The sequence below is a fragment of the Oncorhynchus kisutch genome, linkage group LG15 (assembly GCF_002021735.2).
Source record: "Oncorhynchus kisutch isolate 150728-3 linkage group LG15, Okis_V2, whole genome shotgun sequence".
Lineage (NCBI taxonomy): Eukaryota > Metazoa > Chordata > Actinopteri > Salmoniformes > Salmonidae > Oncorhynchus > Oncorhynchus kisutch.
The window spans coordinates 48,446,222-48,466,464 of record NC_034188.2 but is presented as its reverse complement, the minus strand read 5'-3'; the positions used below and the strand labels follow the sequence as shown (position 1 = coordinate 48,466,464).

Genomic DNA, 20,243 nt, shown 5'->3' with positions numbered 1-20,243 from the left:
GTGGAATTTCCATTCAAAAGTTTGGGGTCACTTAGAAATGTCCTTGTTTTTGAAAGAAAAGCACATTTGTTGCCCATTAAAATAACATCAAATTGATCATAAATACAGTGTAGACATTGTTAATATTGTAAATTACTATTGTAGCTGAAAATAGCAGATTTTTTATGGAATATCTACATAGGTGTACAGAGGCCCATTATCAGCAACCATTACTCCTGTGTTCCAATGGCACGTTGTGTTAGCTAATCCAAGTTGATCATTTAAAAAAAATCTTTAATTATTATTTTAAATCTTAATTTTTTTAAATGACAAAATACAAATCTTCTTGAAACATTGTAGTTTCTTGACAAAAAGTATGAGGGAAGTCCAGTGAATGAGGGATTAAATAAAAATGTATAAAGATTCATGTTTAGGGACAGGGGATTGTTCCTGACGGTGTGGCCTGACAAGGATAGACTAATTAGAGCTCGTCCAATCAGGGCACAGGACTACCCATGAGCCTCTCCTGGCGGAGAGACATCAGCCTGTTGAGCCAAAGCTCCTCGGCCTTCTCCTTGTCCAGGAACAACTAGAAGAGAAGACAGAGACAAGCACAGTGCACTGGTTAGATACAAATGAGTAGATAACAGAACACACAAACAACCAGACAGAGAAGTTATTGGAATGAGTGACAGGGTCTGGAGAAAGGTGTGTATGTGTGTGTGCATGTGAAAGAGTCTTAGGGGAGATGTGTGGTTGAGAAAGTGAGGGATGAGTGGGTGCAACACACTGAGACAATCAATGCTGTACTTCAGTAACCTTTAATATTACTATACTGAACAAAAATATAAATGCAACATGCAAAGTGTTGGTCCCATGTTTCATGAGCTGAAATAAAAGATCCCAGAAATGTTCCATACGCACAAAAAACATATTTCTCAACAACAACAAACATTGCACAAATTTGTTTATATCCCTGTTAGTGAGCATTTCTCATTTGCCAAGATAATGCATCCACCTGACAGGTGTGGCATATCAAAAAGCTGATTATACAGCATGATCATTACACAGGTGCACCTTGTGCTGGGCACAAAAAAAGGCCACTCTAAAATGTGCAGTTTTGTCACACAACACAATGCCACAGATGCAGGAATGTCCAACAATGCTGTTGCCAGAGAATTTAATGTTCATTTTTCTACCATAAGCCGCCTCCAACATCATTTTAGAGAATTTGGCAGTACGTCTCACAACCGCAGACCACATGTAACCACGCCATCCCAGGACCTCCTCATTCGGCTTCTTCACCTGCGGGATGGTCTGAAACCACCAGGACAGTTGATGAAACTGAGGAGTATTTCTGTCTGTAATAAAAACCCTTCTGTGGGGACAAACTCATTCTGACTGGCTGAGACTGCCTCCCCAGTGGGTGGGCCTGGCTCCCAAGTGGGTGGGCATATGACTGATTTCCTTATATGAACTGTAACTCAGTTGAAATTGTTGCATGTTGCGGGTATATTTTTGTTCAGTCTACATTAGAGGAAGACTTGGTCAGGAGAACAAGATGTATGTGTGTGTGCTTGCATGTGTCTATACGCATGTGCATGCCTGCGTACGAGTGTGTGTGTATGTGTGTAGGGCCTACTGAGTCAGATCCGGGAGTAGGAGGGGAGGCGTCTGCAATGATCCTGACTGAGCTCACTCTGGTGTGGTGCTCCGTCATACATTGACACCTCTTCCTGGCGCTCAGTGTGCTTTTACACGCAGGATGTGTCAAAACTAGCCCCGTCCCGTCCCGTCCGGGCAGCACACTGACCTGTCACAATGGTCATGAGCCTGACACACGGGTGTGTGCTCCGCCCTACTGAACTAACCTAGCATTGACCCCAACCTGGCACATGGCCATAAGTCAGCCACAGAATTGTGTTGATTGAAAGGTGCTTAATTGAGCTTGCCTGCCATGGTCCTACGTGGCTCAGTTGGTATGAATATGGAGCTAGCAACAGCAGGGTTGTGGGTCCAAATCCCAATGGGGGCTACTGGCGCAAAAATAAGCACTCACTGCTGTAAGTCACTTTGGATAAGCGAGTGTACAAAACATTAACAACATCTGCTCTGTCCATGACTGACCAAGTGAAAGCTATGATCCCCACTTCAATCATTGTAGATGAAGAGGAGGAGACAGGTTAAAGAAGGATTTTTAAACCTTGAGACAATTGGGACATTGACTGTTTTTTTGTGCCATTCAGAAGGTGAATTGGCCAGACAAAATATTTAAGTGCCTTTGAAAAGGGTATGGTAGTAAGTGTTCAGGGGCACTGGTTTGTGTCAAGAACAGCAACACGGCTGAGTTTTTCACGCTCAACAGTTTCCCGTGTCTATCAAGAATTTTCCACCACCCAAAGGACATCCAGCCAACTTGACACAACTGTGGGAAGCATTGGAGTGAACATGGGCCAGCAACTCAATATTCATGTTTTGTACACTCAGTGTACATGTGGCTGGTGCATCGTAACCAGTGGATTAATCCCAAAAGTGCAAACTCTGCTCACCGGGAACTTTGGGCAGACTCAAAAGAACGCTCAAAGCATTTGAAATAAATCACTTTTTGAACCCAAGTCAGATTAGCCATGATGGGATACTACTGGGGGTTCATGGCTGTGGTGGGTGACAGAAGGGTACACTCACCAAACAGTTTATTAGATACTCCACCCCGTTCACAAAAATGGTTATGTGGCTGTGGCTTGCTACATAAAGGAGGCAGACAGGCATCGAGGCATTCAGTTACTGTTTGATTGAAAGTTAGAATGGGCAAAACGAGTGACCTAAGCGACTTCGAATGTTGTGTGATCGTCGTTGACAGGTGCGCCAGATCCCAGTATCTCAGAAACAGCTCCACCCTCTTGGGTTTTTCATGGACGACCGTGTCTAGGGTTTACCGAGAATGGTGCGACAAACCAAAAAACATCCCGTCAGCGGCAGTCCTGTGTGCGAAAACAGCTCGTTGATGAGAGAGGTCGAATGGCAAGAATCGTGCACGCTAACAGGCGGGCCACAAACAGACAAATAATGGCGTACAACAGTGGTGTGCCGAACGGCATCTCGGAATGTACAACTCGTTGATCCTTGTCTAAAAACAAGAAGAAGTGGCTCCAGTGGGCATGCAATCACCAACACTGGACAATTGAGGAGTGGGAAAACATTGCCTGGTCCGACAAATCCCGGTTCCTGTTGCGTCATGCTGATGGCAGAGTCAGGATTTGGCGTAAGCAGCACGAGTCCATGGACCCATCCTGCCTGGTACAGGCTGGTGGCGGTGGTGTAGTGGTGTAGGGAATGTTTTCCTGGCAAACGCTAGGTCCCTTGATAGCAACAAACGTTTCTGATAGCTTGTAGAATTCATACCAGGAAGAATTCAGGCTGTTCTGGAAGCAAAGGGGATCCGACCCGGTACTAGATGGGTGTACCTAATAAACTGTCTGGTTAGGGTATATGTCTAGTATATGGATTTTTTAAAGTGGATTATTGTCTAGAATATATCATCCCCCCCCCCCCCCCCCCCCCAGCACACCAAGAAGTAGGAATGCAAATTTCCGGTATCTTACCCAAAATTCTCTGTTTTTCCAGGATTTTGGTACAACCCTACTAAGAGGCCCAAAGTCTCTGCCTTGATAAGAACATTTGTCATGAGATCCATATGATTACAACCAGGTCACACAATTTGCTTCAGTTAAGGCAAATTTAAGTGCAGGTTTCTATTTTGTTTTCTACAATTTGGAGGCTAAGGACACCCTACAGATCCACTGCAGCCGTTCACAGAGCACGGGCCGCCTGACAAAGAAAACCCATTCGAAAGACAGATCATTTCCATCTCTTCATATCCAATGTCTCTGTGTGTATATAATGATGTTTGATTTATCCAACGTGCGTCTGATAGCTTAGGAGAGCTAAAGATGCAGCGTCTGGTGTGTAACGGCCTTGTGAATCACTCATCTCTCGCCTTAAACACGACGACACACACACACATACGCGTATGGCCTAACCCACAGTATGGGGTGTACACCGTTCCCTGTGTGTTATCTAGGGTTTGACACGGTGACTAGATCAGTCCCCCCACCCTCTCGCCCAGGCTCTGGGGTGTCGCAGCAGTAACGAGTTTGAGATGACAGTATCTACAGTAGGGGTAATGGGGAATCATTATTCCTGATTGGCTCTCCCCCGCCTGGGGCATATTGCTGCCATAGATCAGGCTGTCGTGGGTTGATCTGCATGTGTCAGGGCTAACTCACTTTCCTCCGCAGGGAGATAAATGACTCCACACAGCTCTTCCAAAGGGGGGGGGGGGGTCTGAGTAGAGAGAGATTCAAGTTAGGCTTCATTTCCTATCCTAAGGCATGACTCTGTGTGGATGGAAATTCTTGATTGTCGTGGGGTGGGATGTGTGTGTGTGTGTGTGTGTGTGTGTGTGTGTGTGTGTGTGTGTGTGTGTGTGTGTGTGTGTGTGTGTGTGTGTGTGAGAGTCAAAGAGTCTGAGGGGACATGTGTGGGTGATAAGTGGGCCCAACACCCTGAGACAATCTATGCGATACTTCATATTCCTGTGTGTGTGTGTGTTTGTGTCCCCCAATCGGAAAAGAGTGTGTGTGTGTGTGATAGGGGAGAACTTACCCTGGGGTGTGCTAGCGTGTCGCTGTCGTTGTAGCGGATTGTAGTAGGTAGAGAGCTGATGTCTGTAATGTCTGCTGATGTCTAAAAACACAGAGAAGGCCCGTTGATATAACATTACACTAGGGCTGCAACATTTCTAAGTTCTCCAGATATCCTGGTTATTGGATTCTAAACTTTCTAATTCTAGGAATCTTCCAGACGGCATTTCTGGAAAACCTTGGAATTTTGGGAAAGTCATCTGAATTTTGGAACTCTACATCACACCAGGTCAGACCAAACAAATCAATCACATGGGATAGTCGTGTAATGTACCATTTATTCGGTCACATCAAGTTTTCTGACAAGAACAAAAAAATGCGCTGCTGGCATTAACGAGCTAGAACACTCATGCAGAGGAATGACAGAGGCAGCAGATGTAGTTTGGTGTTTGCCCAGAAGATGGCAATGTGAGTATAAGTCTAAAGTACTGACTGGATCTTCTGAGCAGTGTGCGTGTGTCTTTGTTTAACACATGCACTTCCTGCAGCCAGGAGGGACACTGATGAGGGTGTATGTGCCCGCGTGTGGAGCCTGATGGAAAAGTCACCCTACTCGAGTGGGGATGGAAGGAGGTTAGGACTTGGCAGCTAGGGGGATCACACCACTCTCCTCACACCCTGTATCCTCATTATTTCATTAGGGCCTCTATTTGAACATGCCATGTGTAAATCGGTGGCTAATTGAGTGCTAACTGGAGAGGGCTGCAGGTGTTTGGCCCCTGGGGGCCTCAGAACACTTAACTATAAAAAGTACCTCAATGACATTTACACTTTGGTCATTTAGCAGACGCTCTTATCCAGAGAAACGTACAATCAGTGCATTCAACTAAGGTAGGTAAGAAGACAACCATACGCAATCACGTCCCTTTCCTTGTCCTCCTCTCATACCACTTACACAGGCCAGGTACAGCCGTGATAAGACAGAGAGAGAGATAAAACATTTTTTTTTTTTTTTAAAGAGAGAGCAACACAGAGGGATAGATACAGGACCCGGTCCCAGTGCCTGGTGTAATCTATCAACCCGCTCCACTTGGACTGTCACCTTTTGTCCTAACCCTCCCAGGATCGGCAATGATTGCCAACAAATCTAATATCCTCCACGTTTTCCCAGGCAGGAGCATTTCAATAATGACTTCTGTGCTTCTGTCGCTGTGTCTGTGGAGAGAGAGAGAGAGAAAGCGAGAGAGAGGGCGAGGGACAGAAATCCGCAGCGGTGGCTTTTGTGACGGTTATCCCGCTTTTGTGGCGGCCGAGCAGATCAAAAAACAGTCCCGACCGGCCCCCTTTCTCGTCCCGGACAAACAGACGGAGCAAACGGCATTGAATGGGAATGGTTTAATTTGGGTCCGGGAGCCGCCCTCGGACAGATGGAATAAAAACTGGAGGGGGGGAGGAAGTAAATCTAATAAGAGAGAGAAAGAAGCGAACATAGAAGGAGAGAGAGAAAGCGCACCTTCACACTGTCTCGGGATGATTTGAAAGCCTGAGGAACAAAGGATTCACTCTCAATGGCCTCAATGTCCTTTATCCTTCGCACTTGATCAGCCAGCGACGTCCCCTCTGAAAACAGAAAGAGAGAGAGAGAGAGAGGGAGAGATAGAGATCGAGAGGGAGAGGGGGAGAGATAGAGAGGGAGTCAGAGGGAGAAAGTGAGAGAGAGGTTAGCAGCGTTAGGGGGGAAAGGTCATACACACTGGGATTTGTTAGCTGCCCTCAAGTCACGTTGACACAAGAGGGACATCTGGGGAAGTGAACCCGATTACATTTAGGATGCTTGACTCTGTCCATGCTCTCTTGGCAGTAATGCTCTTTGGCACTTGCTAAGAAATCTCTGATGTGACCGAATCTCTGTATTTAAAAAAAAAAAGGAGATATTAGCTAGGGGGACCTCACAGGGGGTCAGGTCTGGGGCCTACCCCCGTGAAATCGAGAGAGACACAGGGCAAGACACTTAAGACAAACAAACAAAACAAACACAGAAGGTTGATCAGTCCCAAATGGCACCCTATTGCCTATATCGTGTACTACTTTTGACCAGAGCCCTATGGGTCAAAAGTAGTGCATTTGGGATGTACCTGAGGATCACAGTATATTTAGGAAAACATCAGACTAAATAGAATATATATTAGAATGTTTTTAAACATTGTCATTGCAAAACAAACACGGTGTAGCCTCAAAATATGCTTAAAACAATAACTGTAATATATTGGATGGTCAGTCATTGCATCAATAGGTCTGTCTATGAATTTAAGAGTTGTTACATTTCTCTAGGCCCCTCCCTCAACTTTTTATCAAAACCGAAGCTGGGTGTCCGCGTTGCTATTGTTTCAACTGTTGATTGCCCATTTAAGCAAATCTCAGTAAGCACAGTCGATTATCTTACAATGAAACGATTTAAGTGTAAAAAATGAAATCCACATTTTACGCATCAAATTAAAAAGACGTAGGCGGAAGGCACATTTTTGATTTATGAACGTGTGTCTGGAAAGGTAGGAACTGTAAGAATCTGAACAATCATTTTCTTCTTTCGCCTGTCAATCTCTCCACCAATCAGTCAATATTTATCCCTCGCTTACCTATCCATTCATCCTCCCCTGCACACTTCCATCTATCCAGCTGTCAATCTGAGAGATACCCCTGTCTCTGTTTGAGTTCCATGTAGAAGAGAGAGGTGCACAGAGAGAGACCTCCAGTGAGTCTGCAATATGCTTCAATAACAGAAGCTGCGACTACAGTACCTGGTAGGGAAATTCAAGAGTTTCAATGAGCAGGTGTGGGCTCACAATGAATGACACGGATGAGTGTCACACACATACACACACAGAGACAAACACACTCAAATACACGGACAAATACACACACACACACACATACTCACACACAACGAAGACACACCAGTTTGAGCTAATGACAGGAATTAAATGCATCCATTACCAGCCACAGAGAAGCTGTCACAACAGATCTTTCTGGGCCGCGTGTTTAATGAATAGATTCATATTTGTTCTGGTTTTTATTAGGTTAGCGTGAGTGGCACAGCAACACACTTTCACACACACTTCTCATTATTTGCCTCAGTGCACGCGCACACGCATGTACACACATGCACAGAGTGAGGTAAAAGATACAAAAGAGGAGGACATAATGTTGTTCCAACAAACTTTGTTTCCATTCATATTTACTGGGAGAACTGGACAGACTGACTAACAACTGGAATGAAGCATTCCATCCATGACAGTCTGTCTTGTTGTGTGAGGAGAGGGGGGAAGAAAAATAGACATGGTATCTCCAAAAATAGTTATTACCTTGAATGTGCGGCTAGATGGAGAGCGGGAGCACCGGCCCAATATCCTCCTGAAGACTGTGGCCTGTCCTTCACATGACAGCCACAGCATCATAAAAAAGTATTGTGTGTGTGTGTGTGTGTGTGAATGTGTGTGTTCAAGTTTGACGGAGAGCCAAATCCATCAACAATGAATCCCGTTTTCAATCAGTGATCGATGAATCCACCCTCCGCCCTCTGAGGTAAGAGTTAATAAAGGACACACACACACCTAAGCCCCCTCCCCACCCTATCTGCCCAGATATATCAATGACAGACCTTCGGGCGGGCGGCAGAGTGGACGGACGAGGCCTACGGAATCCATTAAAGCCTCATACTTTTTGACAAACACATTATTGGTAGATAAAATGACTTCCATATGCTGTTTGTCAGATGTCAGTGGGGAAAGATATGTATTTCATAGGAAAATCAAAAATAATGGACTTTGAGCGAGAGAGAGAGAGAGAGAGAGAGAGAGAGGGACGGGCCGAGCTACATACAAAACAAAAATCAATACCCGTGCCGACCGAGTAGCGGAGAGTGGAGAGCCCGGGAGGTCAAAGTTGATATTTAATATTGACACATTATCTGGCAAATGAATTTAGCGGCGCGACTCGATTGTCACCGCATTACTGGCAGCGCTGGTCTGTCGGCGATGAGATAAAGACGGAGGGAAGAGAGAGAGGGGGGGGGGACATAAACAGACAGTAAAACTATTAGAAAGACAATGCCTTCAATGTACAGCACGTTTATGACAGCTCAATATTTTCATTAAACTGCTGTATGACTCTCCATAGAGTTATCCAGCTAAGTCAGGACCAAAAATAGCTGTAAACAGTGGAGTAGGCCTTTAAATGGTCTTACCACCATTATGAGTGACCTGGTGGGGCATCAAACCAGAATGATCAATACACTAGACCATATTGAGTGCCTTTACATTTTTCATCCCTGTATTCACTCGTTATAATGACCCTAACAATGGTTAGTGATTGATCTGCTTCTTATCAAATCAAATTGTATTAGTCACATGCGCAAAATACAACAGGTGTTGACCTGACAGTGAAATGCTTACTTACGCGTCCCTAACCAACAGTGCAGTTAAAGAAAATACGGATAAGAATAAGAGATAAAAGTAACAAGTAATTAAAGAGCAACGGTACAAAATAAAATAACAATATATACAGGTGGGAGCCGGTACAGAGTCAATGTGCAGGGGCACCGGTTAGTTGAGGTAGTATGTACATGTAGGTAGAGTTAAAGAGAGAGTGACTATGCATAAATGACAACACAGAGTGGCAGTGGTGTGGGGGGGGGGGCAATGCAAATAGTTTGGGTAGCTATTTGACTAGATGTTCAGGAATCTTATGGCTTGGGGGTAGAAGATGTTTAGAAGCCTCTTGGACCTAGACTTAGCTCTCTGGTACCACTTGCCGTGTGGAGAGAGAGGCTCTGTGTGTGTGTGTGTGTGTGTGTGTGTGTGTGTGTGTGTGTGTGTGTGTGTGTGTGTGTGTGTGTGTGTGTGTGTGTGTGTGTGTGTGTGTGTGTGTGTGTGTGTGTGTGTGTGTGTGTGTGTGTGTGTGTGTGTGTGTGTGTGTGTGTGCATGTGCATGTGTGTGTGTGTTAAGTGTGTGGGATGGGCAGAAAACACTTGGAAACTCATTACCAAAATTAGTCCAAAGGCATCCTGATGAGCAACCTGGAATCAATAGCGTATTGTGCCCTCTAAATAGCTGTTTGTCTACTTCATTGATTAAAAGGGTGGAGAGAGGAGAGAAAATCAAAAACACCAATGAAAGAAAGCAGATTCCCTGAGCCATACGGGACAGAAAGTGTGTATGTGTGTGTGTGCGTGTCAGAGAGAAAAAGAGAGATGCCGTTTCTGCTGCAGTGACAGAGTCCAAACAGAGGAGAGCGCTGTTTGACCACAGATTCCAACAGTGCCAGACCGTGGTGTCTTTGTAAATGTGACTTTGCTCCACAGTTTGTCAATCAGCAACAGCGAGAGCTGAATATATCGCTGCTAATGATTAATTCGAGTAATTGAGTGCATACCATCGCGAGCTAAATTACGACGGCGCTCATTGTGCCGAGCAAATAAATAAAGGAAACGAACTGTACGTTGTTTCGAGGTCGGTCACAAATTAAAGGTACCTTCAAAGGTGCTTTGGTGTTATATTTGCGAAAGGCAAGCAAAGAGCACGCTAATGGTGACATTAAAATAAGAAATAAAAAATGTGAGCGGGGAGAAAAGGGCAAATTTTACTGCTGTTGACATGGCGGATGTAATTGGACAGAGTTGAGCTGGCTGCAGTAGGGATGGCTGGCGCTACGGCAGGGCATGATCCTACATGGTCCTGTTGGTCCATAGCACGTCCCTGCCTCCCCTTACCCTCCCTCTTAGCACTGCAGTTAAAGTATAATTCAATGCTCAATTTAGGGTATAGTCTAGCCTTAGATTTTTTTTTGCCCGCTAATTTATAGAAATTAAGACATTAATTAAGCCACTAGCCATCATTCAAGCTGGGGAAGATAAATACAAACTTTCATAATAACCACCTTCCCCATTTTAGGGCTCATTATCATCAATTTTTAATGCAATTATGCTATTCTTTTTACACTGAGCTCATAAATTACCAGCCCTTTTGTTGCCGGCTGGCCTTGTAAAATCCAAAGTAATGCTTTGTAGTCTGATCTTTAAGGCAATTACTGGTTTCTTCAGTCTTTCATCTCCCTGCATTTCCAATAACCCTTGCCTCCAATGATTTATCCCTGCCACCACCCGCCAACACGCAGATGCGCACGCACGCACAAAGACACACACACACACACACACACACACACACACACACACACACACACACACACACACACACACACACACACACATACGCACGCACGCACGCACGCACACACACACTTTAACTCATCTCTGTTTACCATGTTCCTTACCAGGATGCCAAGGTAACAGAGCAAATGGAGCAGCTATGTTCCTATTGGTAGATCCCCGGTGGGTCTTGGCCTACCTGTGGCCTACCTTGTTGTTTGCGTAACCCCACGCAAAGCTAAGTACACAGAACACGGGTTCACTTGGCATCAAACGGTTAGTTTCATTCAGCGCCAGGGGGCATTGAGATAGTTATACACTGAAATACTGTAGCACTTCCTTACGCCTCAAAGTGCTTCTTCTTGAGGCCTAAACGTGTTGTTTAATACATGACTGGGTCTGGGAATACGTTCAAACCACATTGGATGAACACTGATGTTTTCAGTCCGAAAACGTCAAGTTATCGCTAACCCCAAAATCCACATTCCAACCAAATGGCCGATTATTGAAATAAAGCAAAACCAGGTCAACTGTACAATTCTCAGCTCTGCCTGAGCTCTGAGTTTATACATGAGGACATACAGTGCATGCGGAAATTATTCAGACCCCTTGACTTTTTCCACATGTTGATATGTTACAGCCTTATTCTAAAATTGACTAAATCAGAAAAAAGAGGTTGTTAGATTTTTTTTTTAAGTATTAAAAACAAAAATACCTTATTTACATAAGTATTCAGAGCCTTTGCTATGAGACTCGAAATTGAGCTCAGATGCATCCTGTTTTCACTGATCATCCTTGAGATGTTTCGACAACTTGATTGTAGTCCACCTGTAGTAAATCTCTATATAAAGGTATGACAGTGCATGTCAGAGCAAAAACCAAGCTATGAGGTCGAAGGACAGGACTGTGTCGAGTGCTACCAGCAGGTATTTATCTTGGTGTGCGCATGAGTGTGTCTCTCTACAAGGCACAGATCACTCAGCAAATCTTAAAACACACATCCCCAGCCATCCCATCCCAGCCCTGAGAAATAGCAAAAACAGAAACAAAGGCTGGGTTATTAAAAAGGTGTCTGGCCCCGTGGTCCGGTAATAGTTTTGGACTGCATTGATTATGGCGCGCTGACAGCTTCCGATGCTAGCACTGAAAATGCATCAAGTGCGTAATGAGGAGCTATTAGGCCCATCGATTTGCTGATTTCAATTGATAGCTACCAGGCCAAAGCGGCACGTCAATATTTGCATAACTAATACCCTGCTGCCTGTCTGCTGCTCCCGGCCTTGACAAATGAGATCTCAATGAGGGGAGGAGAGGGAGTTGGATGGAAAAAGAGGGGAGGGGGTGGGGTGGGGGGCAGAGTGGTAGCAAGAGAAATGGGAGAGAAAAAGAAAAAAGTAACACAGAGAAGAAAACAAGATCAGATGGGTAAACAACAGCAGTTGACTCAACCCACCATTATATGAACCACATAGAAATAATGCATCAGATAATGTGTTGGGTTGAGCTGTGATATGTGCTAGGCTGAGCTGTATTGTGATGTTGTGCGGTTATTATGCTCTTTATGTGATGTGTAATGTTTTGCTGTGCTGTGTTGTCTGACATCTTACGTCTTGCGTTGTGCTGAGCTGTGCTGTTTTACGTTGAACTGCTGTTCTGTGATGTGACGGAGCATGCTCCCGTGCAGTGACGTTGGGTGGTGTGCTACATTCTGCTGTTCTGTGATGTGACGGAGCATGCTGCCGTGCAGTGACGTTGGGTGGTGTGCTACATTCTGCTGTTCTGTGATGTGACGGAGCATGCTTCCGTGCAGTGACGTTGGGTGGTGTTACTACATTCTGCTGTTCTGTGATGTGACGGAGCATGCTGCCATGCAGTGACGTTGGGTGGTGTTACTACATTCTGCTGTTCTGTGATGTGACGGAGCATGCTGCCATGCAGTGACGTTGGGTGGTGTACTACATTCTGCTGTTCTGTGATGTGTGATGTTTAAGTCTTGTAATGTACAGTGCTGCTGTGCTATGCATGCTAGCACGTCATGCTGGCCATTATTGCTAGGGGGTTTTGGGGGTCACACCAGGGGGACAGAGTGGCAGCCTGGGCCAGATGTCCGAGAGAGGGAGGGGACCGCCCAGTACCACAGCAGGTGGCCAAGCTGTTCTAATGACGCTGCCACAGCCGCATTGTAAGGTCCCCCATGGGACCACACACACACACACAAACACACAGCTCCTTATCAACCAAGCATCCCTACCTCCTCAAAACACACGCGGCCAGTAAATACGTAAAGCGACGCGTGCCGAGTCCCCATGGTCCTAAAATCCTTATCAATGTGTCAATTGCCCTGGGTGCACCCTCTCCTTGATCCCTGTCATTTTCAGTGTGACACCTGAAGTCACCTGTCACAACACTAATGTCCCACCTACACCCATTATGACCACCGACCTCCGTGTAAATACTAAACCCAATGCTCACTCTGATAACCTAAAGTATCACAATACTTCAAACTAAACAGCAACAAAGAAAGTCTATGACAGCCCTCTCCTCAACCGTAGAGCCCTGAGTTTTACCTGAAGCACAAATGTGTCTAAATGTCATTGATATTAACACAATCACATCTCTTCAGTGATTTTTTTATGTGAAGCCTACATTTTCAGAAGGGTTTAAGATGGATGGATGGTTGGTTGAAGGATAGACAGATGGATGAAGGTTGGATGGATGGATGATCTCCGTGCCCAAAGTTTTTCCCCTGAGTACATGACCCCATATTGACGGGCAGCGTCCTAGTCAGAGCAGCTGAGGACAGACACCTCGTGCGTCCTGGACTCCCTGACGTCTCCTAGAGAGATAAGCATCCTCTCCACTCTTCACTCAATAAAGGGACCAATAATTAATTAATTACCCCAACACAGAGCCTAATGACAGGCAGACACTACCCCCCCCCCCTCCTCCTCCTCAATCAACCCCTATAATCAGTGGGGTGACACTCCACACCTGTCTGCAGTCTGTTAGGGCTATAGACCGCGGGGTCAGATAGATAGAGAACGATGCCATGTTGCGCGCACACACACACACACAAACACACTTTTTTTTGCACAGAAATAATGAATAGAAAGGGTGTCTCCATTCAAGTCAATGCTGGCATGGTGGGTGTAACTGGCAGCCATTTTGAGGGTACTCATGCCAGCAAGTAAAAGCAGGAAGTGTACCCTTTAATCTGTGCTGTGATTTGTTGAGTCAACTCAACTGACATTACATGAGCCACATAAGTTTTTGAATGAACATTCTGCATTACCATGGCAACCCAGCATCAGTTGACAGAACATTCCAAAACACCATGAAAATGATTGCATCACAACACCAGGCAGCCATTGCGAGTGTGCACCCATGAGTTTACCAGTCATTTGCCAGGGTTAGAGCTTCCAAGCCCATTCTATTCATTCTTATTTCTATGCTTTTTTTTTGATGGTATGAATAGCGTGGAGGGCATTTGATAATGCAATGTGTTTAATTGTGAATTCCCTATTAGCTGTGACTTTAGCAATAGCTGCTCTTTCTGGGATCCACACAAAACCCAACTGTCATACATATAAATAGACAGAAACAGCACATGGAGACAGACAGCAAAACCTCTATTTATCTGGTTAACAAAGAAGCCAAATACAAATCCAAAAAGGCCCTCTTTTCACGACACACAAAAAACTGTGCTAGAGTCACGAGAGACCGCATTACAGTGCACCCAGGCTGCATCACCAAATGACACCATGTCCTATAGTGAACTTAGTTTTACCAGAGCCCTATGGATAGTGCACTAAAAAGGTATAGGCTGCTATTGAAGACGCAACCTTAATACTTGAGCCATAAGCCTTCTATTTACCCTGAAAGGGAGTGGGGTTTTGTGGGCTTGGATCTGTCCACTTACCCTGCCCAGTGCACTGTCAAGGTGGGTGGGTGTTAGATGGGGGGGGGGATAAGGAGGGTGGGATAGAAGGGTGAGGGGAGCAGACTGCACACACAGCACTGTGGGTTAACTAAAGACAGGTGTGTCTGTGTGTGTCCTTCTATGTGTGTGTGTAGGGTGAGTGGGTGTCAGCAGACAGCCAGTGTCTCTGTGTGTCCGTGTGTGTGTGTGTAGGGTGAGTGTGTGTGTGTGTAGGGTGAGTGGGTGTCAGCAGACAGCCAGTGTCTGTGCTGTATCACGGCGTGCCACTAAAATGTGAAGCTTTCACAGCCTGAACCGTGACGTCCTCAAGACCAGACCCTCTCTGTATGTACGAGTGTGTTTTAGTGCCTGTGCATTATGTGGGCGTGCAATACTAAAATATTATGCCTATTGTAATGTTCAAATATGATTATCTTGCATTCTGGGTGATTCAAGTGCATGTTTCGACCTCGGTCCAGCTTTAATCGAAACATGGGGTAATATCCTTTACGAGAAATAAGATACATTTTACCAGTATATTTAATTGATAAAGTGATTTGAACTGTGTGGGTATGTGTGCACTGCTAGTGTGTGAGTGTGTTTGCGCACGTATGTGTGTGTGTACGCAAGTGTGTGTGTGTGTGTGTGTGTGTGTGTGTGTATATGGAAAAAATGTGCTAGCGTGTGTGCATTCGAGTGTAAGTGTGCTAGCGTGCGTGTGCGTGAGCTAGAGAGAGTGAGTGAGCTAGAGAGAGTGAGTGAGCGAGTGAGTGAGTGAGTGAGCAAGAAAAAGTGCAGTGCTCTCCACTTTCTCGTCCTGGTCTGGTCAGCATGTCTTTTATGAGCAGGTCCGTAATTAAATAAACACCCGGGCAACTAATTACTTAATTGGAGCGCGCTCTTTAAAATGAAAATGATGTAATCAAGAATCCAGGAAAACGGAAGGGAGATTTACAAACAACACAAGCACACGTATACACATATACACACACACTGGTGACCTACAGCCTTGTTGACATCCACCCCCCCCCCATTATTGATTTCTCCTTTCTCTATTTGCACCCCTGTTTTCCTGTCTCTCTCTCTCTCTCTCTCTCTCTCTCCAAACCTAAGGAGGCTCTGGCTGGTTCTACGTAGCCAGATTTAAGATCTCTTTTGGACCGTCTCAACTAGCGAAATGTCATGGACATGGTGAAGGGTCTGGGTGGGGGCCTGGTAAAGACACTTAATACATTACCTTACCGGCACCTTACCTTACCGACTTTACCTTATTGAAGGAGAAGGACTTACGACAGAAACACAGAAAAACACTGTGTCCTCATAGGCATTCAAGCAACTGGGCTTTAGGAAAGAGGAGCGTCTATTTCAGTTGTAAAAAGGGTCCATTTTCAAATGACCACTTGATAAGGGACAATACAATTTTCATTTGAAGCAGGTATGTGTCCCAGTAGACCAAACAGTTACCTAAACAACCTAAGTGTAGTGTTAACCTAAGTATATTGTGAATATAGATGATACTCAACTAACTAGTCTGTCTATGTGTGTGTCGTTTGAAAGTCAGTTTTCCTCAATTTTCTTGATTCCACCATTTTCATTTCAGATTTTTTTAAACTACAGAAATCTAACTCTAACTCTTCAATATATTCCGTAGTTAAAGTGAAACAACCCCTGGATGGAATGACAACCATAAAGCTGTGGTTCCCTTCTCTCTGCTTTCGAATCGGAGGAGAAAACTGACAGGACACATTACATCAGCCCAGTCGCTCATTCTCACCCTCCTTCCCTCCATAGCCAGGTCTGGGGGTGGCTCTGGCCCTGCGAGGCGCTGTCTGTGAACCTTCCCCTCTACATGTCCCCCCAGTATCACCCTATCCCAGCCGTAGTGGTCTGCTCTACCACCCTCAGTCCCCCCAGCCCCTTCAGCCTGGTCTGGGACCACTAGTTACATCATGATTAGGTGCGAATGAGCCACACACACACACACTTTAACCCTGTCCCAGGAAACCCCTTTCCCACCTTGAAACCTGACCGGAGCAATAGCATCTACACATATTATACACACACATTTACAAACACTTTTATACAGGATTGGAAAACACAGCCCCCCTCCAGGCCTGTTTATGAACTCTGTCTGACCATAAAAACTTTAGAGGACCACATGGCTGGCTGCCACCCAGGGAGATATCCCCCAGCAGAGCAGTGTGTATGCGCGTGCGTGTGTGTGAGAGAGCCTGGCTATCCTGCGCCTGCATACTGCTCAGTGTGAGTGTGACCCTGTCCAGACATAGACAAGCCCTACCACACTGTCCTCCATAGGTCCATACAACAGCACTCGGGCAACACACACTTACAGTGCCTTCAGAAAGTATTCACACCCCTTTACTTTCCCCACATTTTGTTGTGTTTACAGCCTCAATTTAAAAATGGAGTAAATAGAGATTGATGTGTCACTCGCCGACACACAATACCGCATAATGTCAAAGTGGAATTATGTTTTTTAGAAATTTTTACAAATTCATTAAAAATGAAACGCTGAAATGTCTTGAGTCAATAAGTATTCAACCCCTTTGTTATGGCCAGCCTATATAAGTCCAGGAGTAAAAACTTGCTTAACAAGTCACACAACTTGCATGGACTCACTCTGTGTGCAATAATAGTGTTTAACAGGATATTTGAATGACTATCACATCTCTGTACCCCACACATACAATTATCTGTAAGGTCCCTCAGTCGAGCAGTGAATTTCAAACACAGATTCAACCACAAAGACCAGGGAGGTTATCCAATGCCTCTCAAAGAAGGGTATATATTGGTAAATGGGTAAAAAAAATATATTAAAAAGCAGATGTTGAATGTCCCTTTGAACATGGTGAAGTTATATTAATTACACTTTGGATGGTGTATCAATACACCAAGTCACTACAAAGATACAGGTGTCGTTCCTAACTCAGTTGTCGGAGAGGAAGGAAAACGATCAGGGATTACGCCATGGTGACTTTAAAACAGTTGCAGAGTTTAATGGCTGTGATAGGAGAAAAATGAGGATGGATCAACAACATTGTAGTTACCACACAATGCGAACCTAAATGACAGAGCGAAAAGAAGGAAGCCTGTAAAGAATAAAAATTATTCCAAAGCATGCATCCTGTTTGCAACAAGGCACTGAAGTAATACTGCGTAGAATATGAAAAAGCAATTAACCTTTTGTCCTGAATTACAAAGCAGTGACTCTAAAACAGTTACAGAGTTTAATGGCTGTGATAGGAGAACTGAGGATGGATCAACAACATTGTAGTTACTCCACAATACTAACTGAAATGACAAGGTTTGCAACAAGTCACTAAAGTAAAACTGCAAATAAATGTGGCAAAGATATGAACTTTTTGTCCTGAATACAAAGCGTTATGTTTCGGGCAATTCCAACACATCACCGAGTACAACTCTTCATATTTTCAAGCATGGTCGTGGCTGAATCATTTCAAGTTTAAAAATAAATAAATAATGTTATGGGTATGCTTGTAATCGGCAAGCACTAGGGAGTATTTTAGGATCAAAATAAATCAATTAGAGCTAAGCACAGTCAAAATAATAGAGGAAAACCTGGTTGTCTGCTTTCCAACAGACACTGGGAGACAAATTCACATTTTTGGCAGGACAAGTGCCAAAAACACAAGGCCAAATATACACTGGAGTTGCTTACCAAGACGACTTTGAATGTTCCTGAGTGACCTAGTTAACAGTTTTGACATAAATGGGCTTGAAAATCTACGGCAAGACTTGAAAATCTCTGTCAACCATCAACTTGACAGAGCTTGAAGAATAAAAAAAAAGTATAAATAATGTGCAAATATTGTACGATCCAGGTGTGCAACGCTCTTAGAGACTGACCCAGAAAGACTCACCACTGTAATCACTGCCAAAGGTGATTTTAACATGCATTTACTCAAGGGTGTGAATACTTATGTAAATGAGATATTTCTGTATTTCATTTTCAATACATTTGCTAACATTTCTAAAAACATGTTTTCTCTTTGTCATGATAGGTTATTGTGTGTAGATGGGTGAGAAAATAACATATTTAATCCATTTTGAATTCCGGCTGTAACACAAAATGTGGAATATGTCAATTGGTATGAATACTTTCTGAAGGCACTGTATAGTCAGATGAAACCTCATTCAGATCACAATCAAGGGCATTCTTAGGTTTAATATATATATATATTTTATTTTTTATGAAGATCTTAATTACAAGGGTGACCTAGTCAATTATTTCAAATTCTTATGAAATATAATGAACTTGTATACTTTTACTGGGCAGCGATCAATATCAATCTGTTTATTGTTATAAACATGTTATTATATGAATCAGATGACTTTAATTGAGATGATTTCACTTTCGATGTCTGAATAATAGCAACAACAAGGGATACATTTCTAAAACAGTGACAAAGGCAGTATCAACATCAAGATGTTTTTCCTGTGGTTTTGGTGACATTCTGAAGGTACAGTACAATCACTCCATAGACAGAGGGTTAATTGATAAGGGTGACCCGTAAAACGATTAGTGATCAACAGAGGTGAAAGGGTGCTGTCAATCATCTGTCCACTTGACCTGTGGTGTGCACTGCAGAGGCACACGCGAAATATCTGCACAATGTGGGCTAATATGCTGCTACAGGTGTTGGCGGGCTGCTTCATTTTTTCAAGTTAAACATTTCGGTAGATACCCCTCCATGCACTGACGTTTGGTTTGGTCTGGTCGAGTCCCCTGGTGTCCCATAGCGAGAGAGCCAAGCAGTGGCATCCCATTATCCGACAACAACAGGGGTCGACCCGGGGTTATTAGAATTTGCCACGCAGCTCCACTTCTCCCCTGAACCGCAGAATGAGGGATGGATATGGAGGAGGGGTTCCTCACTTAATCACTCGCGGTGGCTTTTCAAAGAGGGGGGGGGGGGGGGGGGGGGGGCCTACTTTAAATTTTGCGGTGATGAAAAATCAATAAAGCTGTAATTGCTTGGCTTATCGCCGTGCGCGGGAACAAATTGGGAGAAGGCTGGCGCCCGCGCACGTTTGGCTGCAGCAGCGCGGGAGTTTCTGGGGTTCACTGGGCCAGCTGAGGGAAAAGGTCTCGCGTGATAATTAAATCTTCTCACACTGATTTTCTGCCAAATTTATTTCCCCAGGGTCCATAACTCTGATTCACTGCTTACAAGCCAGGCATAACTAATCATTTCAATGCGGGGTAGCCTTACAGCAAACCTGAATGGGGGGGGAGAAAGAAGGACATTGACTCGACTGGTGGACACCAATTCAACTCCAAATCAAACATCATTTTGGAGAAAAAAAAATCGGTGGAGTTAAGTAGGCTAATAGACGACGACATTGTAAAGGAGTTTGTTTCTGTAAGGCCTGCATGTCAAACATTTACATCTACTGTAGCCTCTAAATGCGTAATTTATTGGCCTCTCTCTCCAAATAAGGCAGTATTTATTCACC

General features: G+C 44.4%; 1 long non-coding RNA gene across 2 annotated transcripts in view; it reads right to left on the bottom strand.

The window, feature by feature from the left end:
* Positions 1-295: 295 nt before the first annotated feature.
* LOC116353612 (uncharacterized) overlaps positions 296-20,243 on the bottom strand; it is a 206,662-nt gene continuing 186,714 nt past the window's right edge. The window contains exons 8-10 of one of the 2 annotated variants that reach the window (XR_004203076.1): positions 6,136-6,242; positions 4,645-4,725; positions 296-568 (exon numbers count right to left, since the gene is read on the bottom strand). This is a non-coding gene — a long non-coding RNA (uncharacterized LOC116353612). The remainder of the gene's footprint in view (positions 569-4,644; positions 4,726-6,135; positions 6,243-20,243) is intronic. The other variant, XR_004203077.1, reaches the window with a different exon arrangement.